Source organism: Lynx rufus, unplaced genomic scaffold, assembly GCF_022079265.1.
Source record: "Lynx rufus isolate CCGP_SWC_20201006 ecotype Redwood Valley unplaced genomic scaffold, mLynRuf1.p SCAF_10, whole genome shotgun sequence".
NCBI classification, from domain to species: Eukaryota; Metazoa; Chordata; class Mammalia; order Carnivora; family Felidae; genus Lynx; species Lynx rufus.
Window position 1 is genome coordinate 33,806,028 of NW_025814824.1, and position 20,868 is coordinate 33,826,895.

A 20,868-nucleotide genomic window follows, 5' to 3' on the forward strand; every position below is an offset into this window, starting at 1 on the left:
CAATACTGAGCTGTTCTGTGAGAAGGTATCAAGGTACTGGACACTGTTTCTTGTGTGAAGATGAATAAGCTCATCCCTAACCTGTAGGAGCTTCCAGTCTAGCAGATAGACAGAAAACCAAATAAATATAAGATGTATTGAAGTAGATGGGGAAATAGATATTACAATAGTATAGAGCAGGGAACAATTCTTACCAAAGAAATCAGGGAAACCTGGCAGAAGAAATAATTTTTTTTTAATCTGGACCTTAAAGAGTATGTACATTTCAAAATACTTACAGGGGTGAGAAGGACATTCAGGAGAGAATGACCTATGAAAGCATAAAAAGTAACAGCATTTTTGGAAGGATTAAGATGTTGGATATGCAGGAACATAGGGTGTGTGGAAGGATCTTATAAGTCTAAAAAGGTATTTTGGAACTTGATGAAGGTCTATGGAGTTTAAGCTTTTTCCTTTGAGCCAAGGAAGAGTCATCTAAGGTGTTTAGGCTGAACATGATAAGAACCGTATTATAAGAAATCATACTGGCAGCAGTGTAGACTAGAGGATGTTGGATCAGAGGCAGAGAGAACAGAAACTATAGCATTTAGCAAATAATAACTATCAAGAGGATGCAAGAGTTAATGAGGACCTGAGCTGAAATTGTGGTTGTGGAGATAAAGAGAAAGGGGACAGGTGAAAGCATATTGTTGTGGGAAACTGATTGGGCTCAAGGATGTGGTAGAATATAGAGACAAAAAGGATTCTTGTACTCTCTATAAAAGCCCTAGTTATTGGGGAAATGGAGACTAGCTTTTCCTATACTGATGACCTTTGCCCTAGGCTGATGCCCTAACAAGGAAGGCATTTGAATGCTATGTTCCTAACATCTGAGTGTGATAATTATCTCACACTTCTTAGATCCATCAATGCTTCCTGTCCCCCTGTCTCCATTGTTCATCCAGTGTGCTATAATCTTTACCAGGAGGGGTGGAGGAGTGGGGGGAAGCATCATTAGAGGCACAAGCCACCAGGCCTTCCTTTCTGACACTCAGATCTTTCATATTGTCAGTTAAGTGATACATCGTTTTATTTGGTGCAAAAATAATTTCACACAACTCAATAGAAAGGGGTGGAGTACAGAGTTAGGGAAAGGTGAGATGGGAGGGCAGGAAGAGAGATACAAGGCACTCTTTCCTAATGGATAGTTCTGATAGGCAGAGGAAGGATCCAATTTGGACCATCAGCCAAGCCTAAAATATCCTCCTGCCCAGCACCTGGACACCTTGGCTCTTTTAAACTGTTACTGGGAATTTTGGAAGCACAGTTTGGCTGGTATGTTTTTTGGAGAGCTCTGCCTGGGGTCAGGTCCCAGCCATCATCACTGGCTGAAATGGAATGTATACCCACAGTGGAAAATACCAGCAGGGATTTGTATACTAGTGTTCAACTTAAAAAAAAAAAAGTAAGTAAAAGCAAGAAATAGTATCTTCATGGACTCAGCCCACATGGCACATAATCAGAAAGATTACCCTTACAAGGGCTTGAACATTATTTGACTTTTGAGTTTAATTTAGAGGGATCTGAGGGAAACTAAGATATGCTGGATGTAGACTCCACACAACGTCTTGTTCTTTGAAAGAAAAATCATAGTGGGCGTGAGATTACCTCAAATATGGCTCTGCTGAGAATGACATATCATACTAGAGGGAGGGTTGAAAATGTTCTTTATTGAGTAAAATATTATTATTCCCTGTTTTCCAGGTTATTCTCTAGGTATTACATATCTAGATGTAATTCTCAAATTTACTGGCCTGAGAATCATTTGAATTAGATATTCTGACTCAAATGATTTGGAATGGGGTCAGGGAATCTTCATTTTCAACAAACATTTTTAGTCAATCTGTACCCTCTTTGTAGCTCATTGTCCTCTATTTGTCAGCTAATGGTGGCTCCTCCATAAATTCCTCTTTTGGGGCCTCCTGATTTTCCCTGAGACATAGGACAGTGAGTCTGAGGAGGGCAAAATCTTTTCCAAGGATAGATAGCATGCCTCCAAATATGGGAAAATTTTTGAGCTCCTTGAATCCCATATTCACTTGTAGCAGGGAATGAAAAAAGAAGAGTTTGAGACTGCATGATTCAAATAAGGGTGATCATCATTTCTCCTGGGGTAATGGGCTCCCTTGGGAGAAAGAAATTACAAATTACTAATAGTCATATGGCATAAAATTGCAAATTCCAAGCAAAATAAATACATTCTTCTATTTCTAGAGTTTGCATTTTACTATAATGTAGAAGGGTACAGTATTAATAGGCAGCTATCAAATAGAACAGTGATGTTAAATTACATAATCAATTTAATGTTCTGGGTCAGTTAACAAAAAAAATCTGTTCTCTCACTGCCACTAATTTAGCTTTCAATATCCCATTCACAAGTCTTTTTTTTTTTTAACTTCTGGGAAAGATTTGGTATATCATATTCTTCCATAAACATCTGTAACAGCTGTGTGAAGGATCCCAGACTAGCTGACCTTTCTCCTTTTGCAGTCTGAGTGTGGAAATGAGAACATAATCACCCATGATGAGCTGGCTGAGCAGAGTTGGACCAAACTATTGAACAGAGCTTTGACTTTCACAGGGTTGATCTCTCTTTCCTCCTAGTATACTTCAAGAGGTAATGTACAGGATATTTGGCCACAGGTTGTATGTGTTTATGCATGTGTGCAAATGTGTGTGTTCATATATATACACACGTCCAGAGTAGGTAGGGGAGATACAGACATTGAATGCAGTTATTACTTAGGTCTGGAGCTAGAGGTTTCTGAAAGCCTTCTGGTTTTTTGCTCTAGACAGTGGTAAAATGCCATGTTCCTTCTCAAGTAGCAGTAGCACATAGGTTTTCTCTCACGTGCCAACTGATTGATAAGTGGTTATCTGAAGCCCTGAGTTAAGAAGAAGTATAAGAATGAAACAGGATAAGCCAGAAAGACTGATCATTGGTCCATTCCATCACTTCTGAGGAGGCTGTAGGGAAAGGTTGTTACTATATGCCTCAACCAAATGGCATGCTTTAAGGACTGGGACTGGAGAAGCAGAAGCCTTTGGGACATAGTCTCCATTCTGGTTTCCATGTTCAAAATAGCTAGAAATTAGTTGAACAAGCACAGCTGAGATCTGAGCCACAGCTGAAAGTAAACTGACAACCAGTGAGGTCACATTAGGTTCATGATTGGTTTAGAGCAGTGAACTCCAACCCCTGAGTAAGCAGATGGAGGGAAAATAAGTGATAGATAATTAAATACATCTTTCTGCAATGAAAGTTTGAATTCATATTCATTGATATTCACAAATTTGAATGAAAATAGTTGCAATAGAATCAGAAGTGGGCATGGTTGTGACATTCTCAAACACCCTGTTCAGTTCGAGCTCAGGTTCAAAAATGTGGTAGGCTTAAGAGAACTTAACCATCGCAATCCATCATTCTGGAAGGCATAGGGGCAGAAAAATCCTTTTGATGTTTTGACCACATTTTCAATTCTGAAAGTTTCCCAAGTGAAACAAGCCATGGTAGAATCAACAAGAAGAATAGTATAATGATATTGCATTTAGCAACTGGGGAAAAAAATAAGTGCTTTTGTAAGAGTTAAGGCTTTTATAAAAGAATTTGCTCCTATAATATGCTTGTTTGTTCAGGACTTAATTCTTGTCAATCCTGTTGGTGAAGAGTTAAAGGACCACTCCTTGAACTTTATTATAGAAGATAATAATATCTACTATATTGCAAAGTAGATGTCATTTCTCTTTATACAGAGGAGGAAATTGAATTTTAGAATTAATGTGCCCATGTGTAGAAAGCAAGTAGCACAGCCATACATTCTTCTTCAGTGTATGAACGAAAAAAGAAATTCTGGTGTTTTCCCCTCCTTTGCCAATTTAACGGCACACTCTCCTTTCTGTCTTTTGAGGTTACCACAATGAGACCATTTCTTCATCAGGTGAAAGCCTTCTGCAAAGAATTTTGTGTTTACATTTTACAGGAAGGAACAAGGCTCTCCTCTGAACTACCCTTCTTCCATTCCATCTATTTGCTGTCTCATAGACTATGGTGTAACCGCTTTTTAAAAGTTCACACTTGCTTCCTCAGAGAAAAGAGAAACCTTTCTAGAATTTCTAGGGCTGTGAGGGAAATAATAGAGGTGACTTATCAGGTGGTTTCTGAGCTTTGTACAATATTAATTTTGGTCCATCAGGTTGGAATTCATGGCTTCTTGTGAACTTGGTACAGGTGGTAAGGGCGGGGAAGTAGTTTCCTAGTGGGCAAGAGAGGCCTCAGTTCAAGGCTGAGAGATGGACAGGCAGTCTAGTGGGAAAGCAAGGGTTGATCAGATGCTTCCACTGAACCACGTGAGCCCCCAGGCTCGTGGCTCTCCAAAGCTGATGCACACTCAGCATTTCTGCCTGGGTTTAAATGATCTGTTTCTTTGCCAATCAAATTAGGAGTCATAATAATACTTCCTTTAAAAGATTGTGGACGGAGGATTCTGGGAAGATGGCGGCGTAGGAGGACGCTGGGCTCACCGCGCGTCCTGCTGATCACTTAGATTCCACCTACACCTGCCTAAATAACCCAGAAAACAGCCAGAGGATTAGCAGAACAGAGTCACCAGACCCAAGTGCAGACGAGAGGCCCACAGAAGAGGGTAGGAAGGGCTGCGAGGCGGTGCACGCTCCACGGACTGGCGGGAGGGAGCCGGGGCGGAGGGGCGGCTCGCCAGCCAAGCAGAGCCCCCGAGTCCGGCTTGCAAAAGCAGAGGGGCCTGACGGACTGTGTTCCGACAGCAAGCGCGACTTAGCGTCTGGGAGGTCATAAGTTAACAGCTCTGCTCAGAAAGCGGGAAGGCTGGAGGACAAAGGGAGGGTGAGCTGCGGAGCCCCCGGACGACAGAGCTCAGTTTGGCGGGGAACAAAGGTGCTCACCAGCGCCATCTCCCCCGCCCATCCCCCAGCCAAAATCCCAAAGGGAACCGGTTCCTGCCAGGGAAATTGCTCGCTCCACGCAAACACCCAACTCTGTGCTTCTGCGGAGCCAAACCTCCGGCAGCGGATCTGACTCCCTCCGGCTGCCACAGGGCCCCTCCTGAAGTGGATCACCTAAGGAGAAGCGAGCTAAGCCTGCCCCCCCTGCCGCCGTGCACCTTGCCTTCCCACCCCAGCTAATACGCCAGATCCCCAGCATCACAAGCCTGGCAGTGTGCAAGTAGCCCAGACGGGCCAAGCCACCCCACAGTGAATCCCGCCCCTAGGAGAGGGGAAGAGAAGGCACACACCAGTCTGACTGTGGCCCCAGCGGTGGGCTGGGGGCAGACATCAGGTAGGACTGCGGCCCCGCCCACCAACTCCAGTTATACACCACAGCACAGGGGAAGTGCCCTGCAGGCCCTCACCACACCAGGGACTATCCAAAATGACCAAGCAGAAGAATTCCCCTCAGAAGAATCTCCAGGAAATAACAACAGCTAATGAGCTGATCAAAAAGGATTTAAATAATATAACAGAAAGTGAATTTAGAATAATAGTCATAAAATTAATCGCTGGGCTGGAAAACAGCATACAGGACAGCAGAGAATCTCTTGCTACAGAGATCAAGGGACTAAGGAACAGTCATGAGGAGCTGAAAAACGCTTTAAAGGAAATGCAAAACAAAATGCAAACCACCACGGCTCGGATGGAAGAGGCAGAGGAGAGAATAGGTGAACTAGAAGATAAAGTTATGGAAAAAGAGGAAGCTGAGAAAAAGAGAGATAAAAAAATCCAGGAGTATGAGGGGAAAATTAGAGAACTAAGTGATACACTAAAAAGAAATAATATACGCATAATTGGTATCCCAGAGGAGGAAGAGAGAGGGAAAGGTGCTGAAGGGGTACTTGAAGAAATTATGCTGAGAACTTCCCTGAACTGGGGAAGGAAAAAGGCATTGAAATCCAAGAGGCACAGAGAACTCCCTTCAGACGTAACTTGAATCGATCTTCTGCACGACATATCATAGTGAAACTGGCAAAATACAAGGATAAAGAGAAAATTCTGAAAGCAGCAAGGGGTAAACGTGCCCTCACATATAAAGGGAGACCTATAAGACTCGTGACTGATCTCTCTTTTGAAACTTGGCAGGCCAGAAAGAATTGGCACGAGATTTTCAGGGTGCTAGACAGCAAAAATATGCAGCCGAGAATCCTTTATCCAGCAAGTCTGTCATTTAGAATAGAAGGAGAGATAAAGGTCTTCCCAAACAAACAAAAACTGAAGGAATTTGTCACCACTAAACCAGCCCTACAAGAGATCCTAAGGGGGACCCTGTGAGACAAAGTACCAGAGACATCACTACAAGCATAAACCATACAGACATCACAATGACTCTAAACCCATATCTTTCTATAATAACACTGAATGTAAATGGATTAAATGCGCCAACCAAAAGACATAGGGTATCAGAATGGATAAAAAAACAAGACCCATCTATTTGCTGTCTACAAGAGACTCATTTTAGACCTGAGGACACCTTTAGATTCAGAGTGAGGGGATGGAGAACTATTTATCATGCTACTGGAAGCCAGAAGAAAGCTGGAGTAGCCATACTTCTATCAGACAAACTAGACTTTAAATTAAAGGCTGTAACAAGAGATGAAGAAGGACATTATATAATAGTTACAGGGTCTATCCATCAGGAAGAGCTAACAATTATAAATGTCTATGCGCCGAATACCGGAGCCCCCAAATATATAAAACAATTACTCATAAACAGAAGCAACCTTATTGATAAGAATGTGGTAATTGCTGGGGACTTTAACACCCCACTTACAGAAATGGATAGATCATCTAGACACACGGTCAATAAAGAAACAAGGGCCCTGATTGAGACACGGGATCAGATGGACTTGACAGATATATTTAGAACTCTGCATCCCAAAGCAACAGAATATACTTTCTTCTCGAGTGCACATGGAACATTCTCCAAGATAGATCATATACTGGGTCACAAAACAGCCCTTCATAAGTTTACAAGAATTGAAATTATACCATGCATACTTTCAGACCACAATGCTATGAAGCTTGAAATCAACCACAGGAAAAAGTCTGGAAAACCTCCAAAAGCATGGAGGTTAAAGAACACCCTACTCACGAATGAGTGGGTCAACCAGGCAATTAGAGAAGAAATCAAAAAATATATGGAAACAAACGAAAATGAAAATACAACAATCCAAACGCTTTGGGACGCAGCAAAGGCAGTCCTGAGAGGAAAATACATCGCAATCCAGGCCTATCTCAAGAAACAAGAAAAATCCCAAATACAAAATCTAACAGCACACCTAAAGGAAATAGAAGCAGAACAGCAAAGGCAGCCTAAACCCAGCAGAAGAAGAGAAATAATAAAGATCAGAGCAGAAATAAACAATATAGAATCTAAAAAAACTGTAGAGCAGATCAACGAAACCAAGAGTTGGTTTTTTGAAAAAATAAACAAAATTGACAAACCTCTAGCCAGGCTTCTCAAAAAGAAAAGGGAGATGACCCAAATAGATAAAATCATGAATGAAAATGGAATGATTACAACCAATCCCTCAGAGATACAAACAATTATCAGGGAATACTATGAAAAATTATATGCCAACAAATTGGACAACCTGGAAGAAATGGACAAATTCCTGAACACCCACACTCTTCCAAAACTCAATCAGGAGGAAATAGAAAGCTTGAACAGACCCATAACCAGCGAAGAAATTGAATCGGTTATCAAAAATCTCCCAACAAATAAGAGTCCAGGACCAGATGGCTTCCCAGGGGAGTTCTACCAGACGTTTAAAGCAGAGATAATACCTATCCTTCTCAAGCTATTCCAAGAAATAGAAAGGGAAGGAAAACTTCCAGACTCATTCTATGAAGCCAGTATTACTTTGATTCCTAAACCAGACAGAGACCCAGTAAAAAAAGAGAACTACAGGCCAATATCCCTGATGAATATGGATGCCAAAATTCTCAATAAGATACTAGCAAATCGAATTCAACAGCATATAAAAAGAATTATTCACCATGATCAAGTGGGATTCATTCCTGGGATGCAGGGCTGGTTCAACATTCGCAAATCAATCAACGTGATACATCACATTAACAAAAAAAAAGAGAAGAACCATATGATCCTGTCAATCGATGCAGAAAAGGCCTTTGACAAAATCCAGCACCCTTTCTTAATAAAAACCCTTGAGAAAGTCGGGATAGAAGGAACATACTTAAAGATCATAAAAGCCATTTATGAAAAGCCCACAGCTAACATCATCCTCAACGGGGAAAAACTGAGAGCTTTTTCCCTGAGATCAGGAACACGACAGGGATGCCCACTCTCACCGTTGTTATTTAACATAGTGCTGGAAGTTCTAGCATCAGCAATCAGACAACAAAAGGAAATCAAAGGCATCAAAATTGGCAAAGATGAAGTCAAGCTTTCGCTTTTTGCAGATGACATGATATTATACATGGAAAATCCGATAGACTCCACCAAAAGTCTGCTAGAACTGATACATGAATTCAGCAAAGTTGCAGGATACAAAATCAATGTACAGAAATCAGTTGCATTCTTATACACTAACAATGAAGCAACAGAAAGACAAATAAAGAAACTGATCCCATTCACAATTGCACCAAAAAGCATAAAATACCTAGGAATAAATCTAACCAAAGATGTAAAGGATCTGTATGCTGAAAATTATAGAAAGCTTATGAAGGTAATTGAAGAAGATTTAAAGAAATGGAAAGACATTCCTTGCTCATGGATTGGAAAAATAAATATTGTCAAAATGTCAATACTACCCAAAGCTATCTACACATTCAATGCAATCCCAATCAAAATTGCACCAGCATTCTTCTCGAAACTAGAACAAGCAATCCTAAAATTCATATGGAACCACAAAAGGCCCCGAATAGCCAAAGGAATTTTGAAGAAGAAGACCAAAGCAGGAGGCATCACAATCCCAGACTTCAGCCTCTACTACAAAGCTGTCATCATCAAGACAGCATGGTATTGGCACAAAAACAGACACACAGACCAATGGAATAGAATAGAAACCCCAGAACTAGACCCACAAACATATGGCCAACTCATCTTTGACAAAGCAGGAAAGAACATCCAATGGAAAAAAGACAGCCTCTTTAACAAATGGTGCTGGGAGAACTGGACAGCAACATGCAGAAGGTTGAAACTAGACCACTTTCTCACACCATTTACAAAAATAAACTCAAAATGGATAAAGGACCTAAATGTGAGACAGGAAACCATCAGAACCTTAGAGGAGAAAGCAGGAAAAGACCTCTCTGACCTCAGCCGTAGCAATCTCTTACTCGACACATCCCCAAAGGCAAGGGAATTAAAAGCAAAAGTGAATTACTGGGACCTTATGAAGATAAAAAGCTTCTGCACAGCAAAGGAAACAACCAACAAAACTAAAAGACAACCAACGGAATGGGAAAAGATATTTGCAAATGACATATCGGACAAAGGGCTAGTATCTAAAATCTATAAAGAGCTCACCAAACTCCACACCCGAAAAACAAATAACCCAGTGAAGAAATGGGCAGAAAACATGAATAGACACTTCTCTAAAGAAGACATCCAGATGGCCAACAGGCACATGAAAAGATGTTCAGCGTCGCTCCTTATCAGGGAAATACAAATCAAAACCACACTCAGGTATCACCTCACGCCAGTCAGAGTGGCCAAAATGAACAAATCAGGAGACTATAGATGCTGGAGAGGATGTGGAGAAACGGGAACCCTCTTGCACTGTTGGTGGGAATGCAAATTGGTGCAGCCGCTCTGGAAAGCAGTGTGGAGGTTCCTCAGAAAATTAAAAATAGACCTACCCTATGACCCAGCAATAGCACTGCTAGGAATCTACCCAAGGGATACAGGAGTACTGATGCATAGGGGCACTTGTACCCCAATGTTCATAGCAGCACTCTCAACAATAGCCAAATTATGGAAAGAGCCTAAATGTCCATCAACTGATGAATGGATAAAGAAATTGTGGTTTATATACACAATGGAATACTACGTGGCAATGAGAAAAAATGAAATATGGCCTTTTGTAGCAACGTGGATGGAACTGGAGAGTGTGATGCTAAGTGAAATAAGCCATACAGAGAAAGACAGATACCATATGGTTTCACTCTTATGTGGATCCTGAGAAACTCAACAGGAACCCATGGGGGAGGGGAAGGGAGAAAAAAAAAAAAAAGACGTTAGAGTGGGAGAGAGCCAAAGCATAAGAGACTGTTAAAAACTGAGAACAAACTGAGGGTTGATGGGGGGTGGGAGGGAGGGGCGGGTGGGTGATGGGTATTGAGGAGGGCACCTTTTGGGATGAGCACTGGGTGTTGTATGGAAACCAATTTGTCAATAAACTTCATAAAAAAAAAAAAAAAAAATGGAAAAATAAGTTTTGGAAGGGATGTGGAAAAATTAGAACCTATATGCATTTCTGGTGGGAATGTAAATGGTGCATCTGCTGTTGGAAAACAGTCTGACAAATCCTTCAAGAAATTAACCATAAACTTACTATATGACCAAGCAAATATACTCCCTGGTATATACTCAAAGAATTTAAAACAGGTATTGAAACAAATACTCATACATGACTGTTCATAACAGCATGATTCACAATCACCAAAAGATGGAAGCAACCAAATGTCAATGGACAAATCGATAAACAAAATGTGGTATATCCGTGCAATAAATTATTATTAAACATAAAAAAAAAAAAAAAAAAAAAAAAAAAAAGAAATCCAAGAGGCACAGAGAACTCCCTTCAGACGTAACTTGAATCGATCTTCTGCACGACATATCATAGTGAAACTGGCAAAATACAAGGATAAAGAGAAAATTCTGAAAGCAGCAAGGGGTAAACGTGCCCTCACATATAAAGGGAGACCTATAAGACTCGTGACTGATCTCTCTTTTGAAACTTGGCAGGCCAGAAAGAATTGGCACGAGATTTTCAGGGTGCTAGACAGCAAAAATATGCAGCCGAGAATCCTTTATCCAGCAAGTCTGTCATTTAGAATAGAAGGAGAGATAAAGGTCTTCCCAAACAAACAAAAACTGAAGGAATTTGTCACCACTAAACCAGCCCTACAAGAGATCCTAAGGGGGACCCTGTGAGACAAAGTACCAGAGACATCACTACAAGCATAAACCATACAGACATCACAATGACTCTAAACCCATATCTTTCTATAATAACACTGAATGTAAATGGATTAAATGCGCCAACCAAAAGACATAGGGTATCAGAATGGATAAAAAAACAAGACCCATCTATTTGCTGTCTACAAGAGACTCATTTTAGACCTGAGGACACCTTTAGATTCAGAGTGAGGGGATGGAGAACTATTTATCATGCTACTGGAAGCCAGAAGAAAGCTGGAGTAGCCATACTTCTATCAGACAAACTAGACTTTAAATTAAAGGCTGTAACAAGAGATGAAGAAGGACATTATATAATAGTTACAGGGTCTATCCATCAGGAAGAGCTAACAATTATAAATGTCTATGCGCCGAATACCGGAGCCCCCAAATATATAAAACAATTACTCATAAACAGAAGCAACCTTATTGATAAGAATGTGGTAATTGCTGGGGACTTTAACACCCCACTTACAGAAATGGATAGATCATCTAGACACATGGTCAATAAAGAAACAAGGGCCCTGATTGAGACACGGGATCAGATGGACTTGACAGATATATTTAGAACTCTGCATCCCAAAGCAACAGAATATACTTTCTTCTCGAGTGCACATGGAACATTCTCCAAGATAGATCATATACTGGGTCACAAAACAGCCCTTCATAAGTTTACAAGAATTGAAATTATACCATGCATACTTTCAGACCACAATGCTATGAAGCTTGAAATCAACCACAGGAAAAAGTCTGGAAAACCTCCAAAAGTATGGAGGTTAAAGAACACCCTACTCACGAATGAGTGGGTCAACCAGGCAATTAGAGAAGAAATCAAAAAATATATGGAAACAAACGAAAATGAAAATACAACAATCCAAACGCTTTGGGACGCAGCGAAGGCAGTCCTGAGAGGAAAATACATTGCAATCCAGGCCTATCTCAAGAAACAAGAAAAATCCCAAATACAAAATCTAACAGCACACCTAAAGGAAATAGAAGCAGAACAGCAAAGGCAGCCTAAACCCAGCAGAAGAAGAGAAATAATAAAGATCAGAGCAGAAATAAACAATATAGAATCTAAAAAAACTGTAGAGCAGATCAACGAAACCAAGAGTTGGTTTTTTGAAAAAATAAACAAAATTGACAAACCTCTAGCCAGGCTTCTCAAAAAGAAAAGGGAGATGACCCAAATAGATAAAATCATGAATGAAAATGGAATGATTACAACCAATCCCTCAGAGATACAAACAATTATCAGGGAATACTATGAAAAATTATATGCTAACAAATTGGACAACCTGGAAGAAATGGACAAATTCCTGAACACCCACACTCTTCCAAAACTCAATCAGGAGGAAATAGAAAGCTTGAACAGACCCATAACCAGCGAAGAAATTGAATCAGTTATCAAAAATCTCCCAACAAATAAGAGTCCAGGACCAGATGGTTTCCCAGGGGAGTTCTACCAGACGTTTAAAGCAGAGATAATACCTATCCTTCTCAAGCTATTCCAAGAAATAGAAAGGGAAGGAAAACTTCCAGACTCATTCTATGAAGCCAGTATTACTTTGATTCCTAAACCAGACAGAGACCCAGTAAAAAAAGAGAACTACAGGCCAATATCCCTGATGAATATGGATGCAAAAATTCTCAATAAGATACTAGCAAATCGAATTCAACGGCATATAAAAAGAATTATTCACCATGATCAAGTGGGATTCATTCCTGGGATGCAGGGCTGGTTCAACATTCGCAAATCAATCAACGTGATACATCACATTAACAAAAAAAAAGAGAAGAACCATATGATCCTGTCAATCGATGCAGAAAAGGCCTTTGACAAAATCCAGCACCCTTTCTTAATAAAAACCCTTGAGAAAGTCGGGATAGAAGGAACATACTTAAAGATCATAAAAGCCATTTATGAAAAGCCCACAGCTAACATCATCCTCAACGGGGAAAAACTGAGAGCTTTTTCCCTGAGATCAGGAACACGACAGGGATGCCCACTCTCACCGCTGTTGTTTAACATAGTGCTGGAAGTTCTAGCATCAGCAATCAGACAACAAAAGGAAATCAAAGGCATCAAAATTGGCAAAGATGAAGTCAAGCTTTCGCTTTTTGCAGATGACATGATATTATACATGGAAAATCCGATAGACTCCACCAAAAGTCTGCTAGAACTGATACATGAATTCAGCAAAGTTGCAGGATACAAAATCAATGTACAGAAATCAGTTGCATTCTTATACACTAACAATGAAGCAACAGAAAGACAAATAAAGAAACTGATCCCATTCACAATTGCACCAAGAAGCATAAAATACCTAGGAATAAATCTAACCAAAGATGTAAAGGATCTGTATGCTGAAAACTATAGAAAGCTTATGAAGGAAATTGAAGAAGATTTAAAGAAATGGAAAGACATTCCCTGCTCATGGATTGGAAAAATAAATATTGTCAAAATGTCAATACTACCCAAAGCTATCTACACATTCAATGCAATCCCAATCAAAATTGCACCAGCATTCTTCTCGAAATTAGAACAAGCAATCCTAAAATTCATATGGAACCACAAAAGGCCCCGAATAGCCAAAGGAATTTTGAAGAAGACCAAAGCAGGAGGCATCACAATCCCAGACTTTAGCCTCTACTACAAAGCTGTCATCATCAAGACAGCATGGTATTGGCACAAAAACAGACACACAGACCAATGGAATAGAATAGAAACCCCAGAACTAGACCCACAAACGTATGGCCAACTCATCTTTGACAAAGCAGGAAAGAACATCCAATGGAAAAAAGACAGCCTCTTTAACAAATGGTGCTGGGAGAACTGGACAGCAACATGCAGAAGGTTGAAACTAGACCACTTTCTCACACCATTTACAAAAATAAACTCAAAATGGATAAAGGACCTAAATGTGAGACAGGAAACCATCAGAACCTTAGAGGAGAAAGCAGGAAAAGACCTCTCTGACCTCAGCCGTAGCAATCTCTTACTCGACACATCCCCAAAGGCAAGGGAATTAAAAGCAAAAGTGAATTACTGGGACCTTATGAAGATAAAAAGCTTCTGCACAGCAAAGGAAGCAACCAACAAAACTAAAAGGCAACCAACGGAATGGGAACAGATATTTGCAAATGACATATCGGACAAAGGGCTAGTATCTAAAATCTATAAAGAGCTCACCAAACTCCACACCCAAAAAACAAATAACCCAGTGAAGAAATGGGCAGAAAACATGAATAGACACTTCTCCAAAGAAGACATCCAGATGGCCAACAGGCACATGAAAAGATGTTCAGCGTCGCTCCTTATCAGGGAAATACAAATCAAAACCACACTCAGGTATCACCTCACACCAGTCAGAGTGGCCAAAATGAACAAATCAGGAGACTATAGATGCTGGAGAGGATGTGGAGAAACGGGAACCCTCTTGCACTGTTGGTGGGAATGCAAATTGGTGCAGCCGCTCTGGAAAGCAGTGTGGAGGTTCCTCAGAAAATTAAAAATAGACCTACCCTATGACCCAGCAATAGCACTGCTAGGAATTTACCCAAGGGATACAGGAGTACTGATGCATAGGGGCACTTGTACCCCAATGTTCATAGCAGCACTCTCAACAATAGCCAAATGATGGAAAGAGCCTAAATGTCCATCAACTGATGAATGGATAAAGAAATTGTGGTTTATATGCACAATGGAATACTACGTAGCAATGAGAAAAAATGAAATATGGCCTTTTGTAGCAACGTGGATGGAACTGGAGAGTGTGATGCTAAGTGAAATAAGCCACACAGAGAAAGACAGATACCATATGGTTTCACTCTTATGTGGATCCTGAGAAACTTAACAGGAACCCATGGGGGAGGGGAAGGAAAAAAAAAAAAAAGACGTTAGAGTGGGAGAGAGCCAAAGCATAAGAGACTGTTAAAAACTGAGAACAAACTGAGGGTTGATGGGGGGTGGGAGGGAGGGGAGGGTGGGTGATGGGTATTGAGGAGGGCACCTTTTGGGATGAGCACTGGGTGTTGTATGGAAACCAATTTGACAATAAATTTCATATATAAAAAAATAAAAAAAATAAAAGATTGTGGACAAGAATAAATGAGATAAAATCTCCAAAGCCCAGTACCTGGCACAAAGTCAATGTTCAATTGATAGTGATTCTAGGCTTATATTTGACGAGGAGTATGTTGGTTTATGCCTATCACGGCACACTTTCTCACTTTCTGAAGCATAATGATTTAGAAAATAAATTATATGAGCATTGTACTATCAAGTTCTAGGTATTATTACTACTATAAGGTATCATCCATTTCAAATGTAAGCAACCCAGAAGTTGGTGAGGGGAAAGGAAATAGAAAAACTGGGTTTTCGGGTGGATGCTGGCAATTTCAGATGAAGTTTCTATGGACAGTTGTTTGGGGCTGCTGAGATAGTCGGTAAATATTCTGGGTTCTAAGATGTTTTTTCTCTTCCTTCATTCTCATGCAGGTCTGAAAAACTGTAGCCTGTTGAAGGAAGAAACACAGGTGTGGAGTGTAGTATCTGTCCACCTGCCCTGTACCCCCTGGGCAACACAAACAGGATCTGAGAAAAGGGGAAGTCAGAGGATGCCCTAAGCTTTTCTGACTCTCACTTTCTATCTGCTCAGTTATTTCCCTCCCTTTATTATTAAGTCTCATTTCTATAGTATAAAAATAGTATAGTATTTTAATCTTGGTTTTCATTTTCTGCCATCTAACCAGTTAACCTATTGACTTTCTGCCTTTAGCTCATTCTAAACTTAATCACTGTCTAAGTCTGTTTTTATCTGTCTTAGAAAGTCCCCTTGCCTTGAAGAGTAACCACTTTTAAGAATTAGACCACCTTGATCTTCAAATATGAAGGACACTTTATGAAGGCCTTACTAAAGGAAACTCTTTGTTCTTAAGGGCTCAGCTGCAATGTTTAGTAATTAATTTGAGCACGACATTAGCACCCTCAATTCTAGAGCTAACATCAGATGAAAGTTGCATTTGCTGCCCTGCTCAACACTCAATCCCTTCACCACGGCTGCCCTTGCCCACCCTGCTCTGCCCTTCCTAGGGATGGAACTTGAGATATATCTTTTCATTTCCTCTGTAGTAGCCCAAATCCAGCATAGACTTGACTGAGAATGCTGGCAACCACTAAACCAGGAACGGATCAAGTGGCTCCATCTGGCTCATAAGATGTAGGATATGCCAGGCCAGGCCACAAGGGGCAGAAGCCTCAAAAGGAGATCTTTCTCCTTTTCTTTATTTTGCTTGTTTTCTTTTCTCTTCTTTTCTTTTCTTTTCTTTCTTTCTTTCTTTCTTTCTTTCTTTCTTTCTTTCTTTCCTTCTTCTTTCTCTCTTTCTTTCTTCTTTTTCTTTCCTGGATTAATAGTGGTTAAGAATTCAGATACTGTAGTAAGATCACCTTCAAAGCCTATTTCTACTACCTACTACCTGTACAACTTTGGGCAAGGTGTTTAAATTCTCTATGCCTTGGTTTTTTCATCCATAAGCTGATGTCAACAATCATACTTACTGGTATTTTAAAGGGTTCTAGGTAATGTAGGAAAGTATTTAGTATAGTACCTAGCACAGGGTATTGAAGACATTGTAGTTATTATCACTGTCCCCGTCTTGATTTTTAATTTGTAGTTAGACTCCTTTAGAGTACAATTAAATGAGTAATGTAGTATATATATGTATTTGGGAATATAGATGCCACAAATAGATTTTTTTTAATTTTTTTCAACGTTTATTTTTGGGACAGAGAGAGACAGAGCATGAATGGGGGAGGGGCAGAGAGAGAGGGAGACACAGAATCAGAAACTGACGCGGGGCTCGAACTCCTGGACCGCGAGATCGTGACCTGGCTGAAGTCGGACGCTTAACCGACTGCGCCACCCAGGCGCCCCCAAATAGATAATTTTAAGGCATTTTGCCAGCAGAATGCTGAGTAAGTATGTATATTCTGGGTCCTATTTTGCTTCAGATTTTGAGTGAGTCATTAAATTTTACTGCCTTTATTTCCCATCTACAATTGTGAATATATATGTTTAATACTTAGAATAACTCAATATAGAACAACTCTGTAATAATCCTTGGAACAACTCTGTATATAGAAACTCTTTACGAAAAAAAGTTGGGAAGGGAGGTTTAGGGAGGGTAAGTGACTTGTCTAAGGTTACATAGCCAATATGTAGTAGGATTTGAACTGCAGTGATCTCTTTCCAGCGATAGTGGTGTTGACAAAACTACTAGATTCTTCACAAGTGACTTCAAGTATATACTAATGTGGATAAAACAATTGCAATTTTATATATACTCCTAAAACTTTTCTTTGTCACTTTTCTTCCTTAAATTTAAAATACTTCCATTGTGAATGTTAGGGAAGAAAACATTATTGGCTTCATCTTAGACATGGGAAGAATAAGGGAGCAAGTTTCAATGACTTGCCCAGGTCCTAGAATATGGGGCTCCTCCTATGGTCACAGACCGCAGAAACGGACTCTTATTTGGAGCTCAATACATATTAGAATATATGAATGAATTAAAATTCTTTTACATCTTTTTCATCTTTTGATCTTCATAGCAGACATACCATATCAATTTGAGAAATGAGGGAATTGAGTCTTAAAGAGGGTCAGGGTTTTGCTCAAAATCATGAAACTAATTAAAAAAATAAACAGGGCTAGACTCCAATCCCACTTGCTTGCAACACTGCACAGAAACCCTCTTCTTCTTATCTTCTTGGTCCTGCACATACAAAGCAGAACACAGAAAAACCTGGGGAGGAAGTCGTTCTTAGGAGTGCTATTCAAGAGAGTTCACTCTTCCCTTTGGAGTCTGTCACCCTTTCCTTTATGTTATTTTCTCTTTTTCTGGATGACTGTTCACACCCCATGGCAGGCAAGCTGATGCTCCCCAATAATGTCAGCAGAGGTCTGGTGCCTCCATTATGTTTGGTTAGGCAAGTTTCTTGTTCTGTGACAATCTGCAGAGAACACACATTATAAATCAGGAGCCTATGGAAAGTTCAGAAATGAAAGAAATCTTTTGCAGACCTGAGGAGCTGAGAGCTCATTTTTTAATCCCTACAGGAAACAAAAAACAAAACTAAACAAAACTGTGGCCTTAAAAACACATTTCTTTCTCTCTCTGAGGAACTTGTCTGTACCGTTTGTTTGCCACTTAATATATTCTCCTTTGCACTGGCTGAGTTCCAGGAGGATGGGGTCCAATCCCTATTTATCCCCTAGGATGAGGAAAAACATGAGACAGGAAGAAACAAGGCCGACTTAGAGAAGTCAGAAGACGAGGAAGCTAACTAAGCTGGACCATCAGCATAGGATAATGATTAAGCAAGTGAATTTCAGTGTCAATGTACCTGAGTTCAAATCCTGATTCCACCACTGTGAAGCACATGAGAAGCTTCACTGTAGAAGGTGATAGGGTTAGTTTGAAACGTCTTGAGTATTAATAGCAAGTAGATTACTAGGTCTTGAGTTCCTGTGGTGGTTGGAAAGGCAGGATGAAGAGATAGGACCTGGCATTACAATAACAAATAACATTCACAGTGTACTTACCTTGCAGCAAGCACTTGCTCAGTGTTCTTAAGTGTTACATATAATGCTTTATCCTTTCCATCAACTAGATTTTTAGGTGTCCTCCAGTGGGACAAAGTTTCTTTTTAGATTCAAGGTTCCTCTTTAGTCTTTGCCATGATACTTACTTTTCCATAATCTTGCCCTAATTACCTAAGTAGCACCTACTAGGCTTAAGGTTGAGCTGCAAAAGGAGTGTTTCTTTCTCACGGGAAATAAGAACACCTCAGAAAATAGAAATATTTTCACCTAAAGCAAATTATGAAAGAAAGCAGAAACAAAATTTGCTCATGCTAATTATGATCCCTAAATGCTGAGGTTTTACCAGTATCTGACAAGAGGTAACAGATAAATATTACACCTACATTTTGCTAGCTTGAAGCCTGAACATAGTGATACCTTATAAAGTGCCTCAAGGGTTTAAGTCCCCACAGAAGTGCCAGACCTCCCACAGAAGCTTCTATGTGGCCACATGAAGATGTGTTTCAGCCACCATAATATCTTTGCCAGCTTCAGATGGTATCCTTGGATATGGATTCTGACCAATCACTCTGGTCACTGGGCTCTAATTTTTCAAGTGCAGGGGCAGCCTGAGAGTCATCCAAGAAGGGAAGAAGAAGGTCACTACCTATGAGTTATGCTCTGTCAGGCAGAGTTGCTCAGTCATGCAGTGTCTTAGAGTTCACTGAGATACCAAGATTGCACACACATAACGTATGTCTTGCCTGAGCACACAAATACCATCTATGTGATATCACTTAATTCAAGTTCTGTAATACCTAGGACAACAACTGAGGCCCCTATTGGGTTACTGAGTCTGTTTCAATGTACCAACCGTTTTTCTTGATGATAGATCTTTGTGTTTTGTTTTGTTTTAATACATCCTCCTATCCTTGCCCAGTGCTCTGTATAGGCTTTTAAAAGTCTGGATTTGAATCATATAGCTATTATATGAGTCCCATTCCCAGTAATCCTGGAAGCTTTTTAGGTCAGATATTTGTAAAAGAGATAGTGGAGAAGTAGAGAAAAGAGGGCAATGCATAGTTCCATCTGCCAGCTGTGATCTACCAGGGACACCCTGGTTCTGCCACTGTTTAGATCTCTGCCTCCTTTGATGTGCTATTTCTTTCTAAAACCTATCTCAAATCAGCCCAAGAGATAGGAGAATTAGCTAATGAAGATGCAGAATCCAAATGACATAGCAAATCACCGTGTGAATAAAAATACAGGGTGTTACCAGTCAATCTTCACTGCTAGCCTATATAACTCTGGAATAGTGTTGATCTGCCTATCTCTCTGTTAGACTGAGATTCTCTCTAGCCACATCACTCTACTTCCTTGAACACAAACAACCTTCCTGTAGACAATGCTAATTTGATAAAAATGCATGCAGGAGTGATGGCATTACAGTTATTTGCCCCGAGCCACTACCTAGCATCTAGTACTGAAAATACTCTCTACTGGACAGCTTGGTTCCACAACATACCCTTTAAGTGTGGGGAGGAGTTTCATTTGACAGAGAGCATCTGTTCACAGCAGATTTGTAATGCACAGATGGGATCTGATAGGGACACAGTTGGAGACAACCCCACAGGATGCTGACCCCCAACAGCTGCTGCATTGCACAACTGAAATTACACAAGGCACCACTTGCACAGACCTAGTGCCTCCTTCCCTAATTATTTCTATCAGACAATGTTATAGGCTGAATTATGTCCTCCCAAAATTAATATGTTGAAGTCTCAATCCCCAGGACTTTAGAATGAAACTATATTTGAAGATAGGGTCTTTAAAGAGGTGATTGAGATAAAATGAAGCCATTAATGGAGATCCTAATCCAATATGATTGGTATCCTTATAAGAAGAAGAGACACCAGAGTCACAGGGGAAAAAATATGTGAGGACAAAGCAGAGAGTGACCATCTATAAGCCAAGCAGAAAGGCCTGGGACAGATCTTTCCATTATGGCCTTCAGATGAAACCAAACTTGATCTTGAACTACCAGCCTAAAGAGAAATACATGAGAAAATA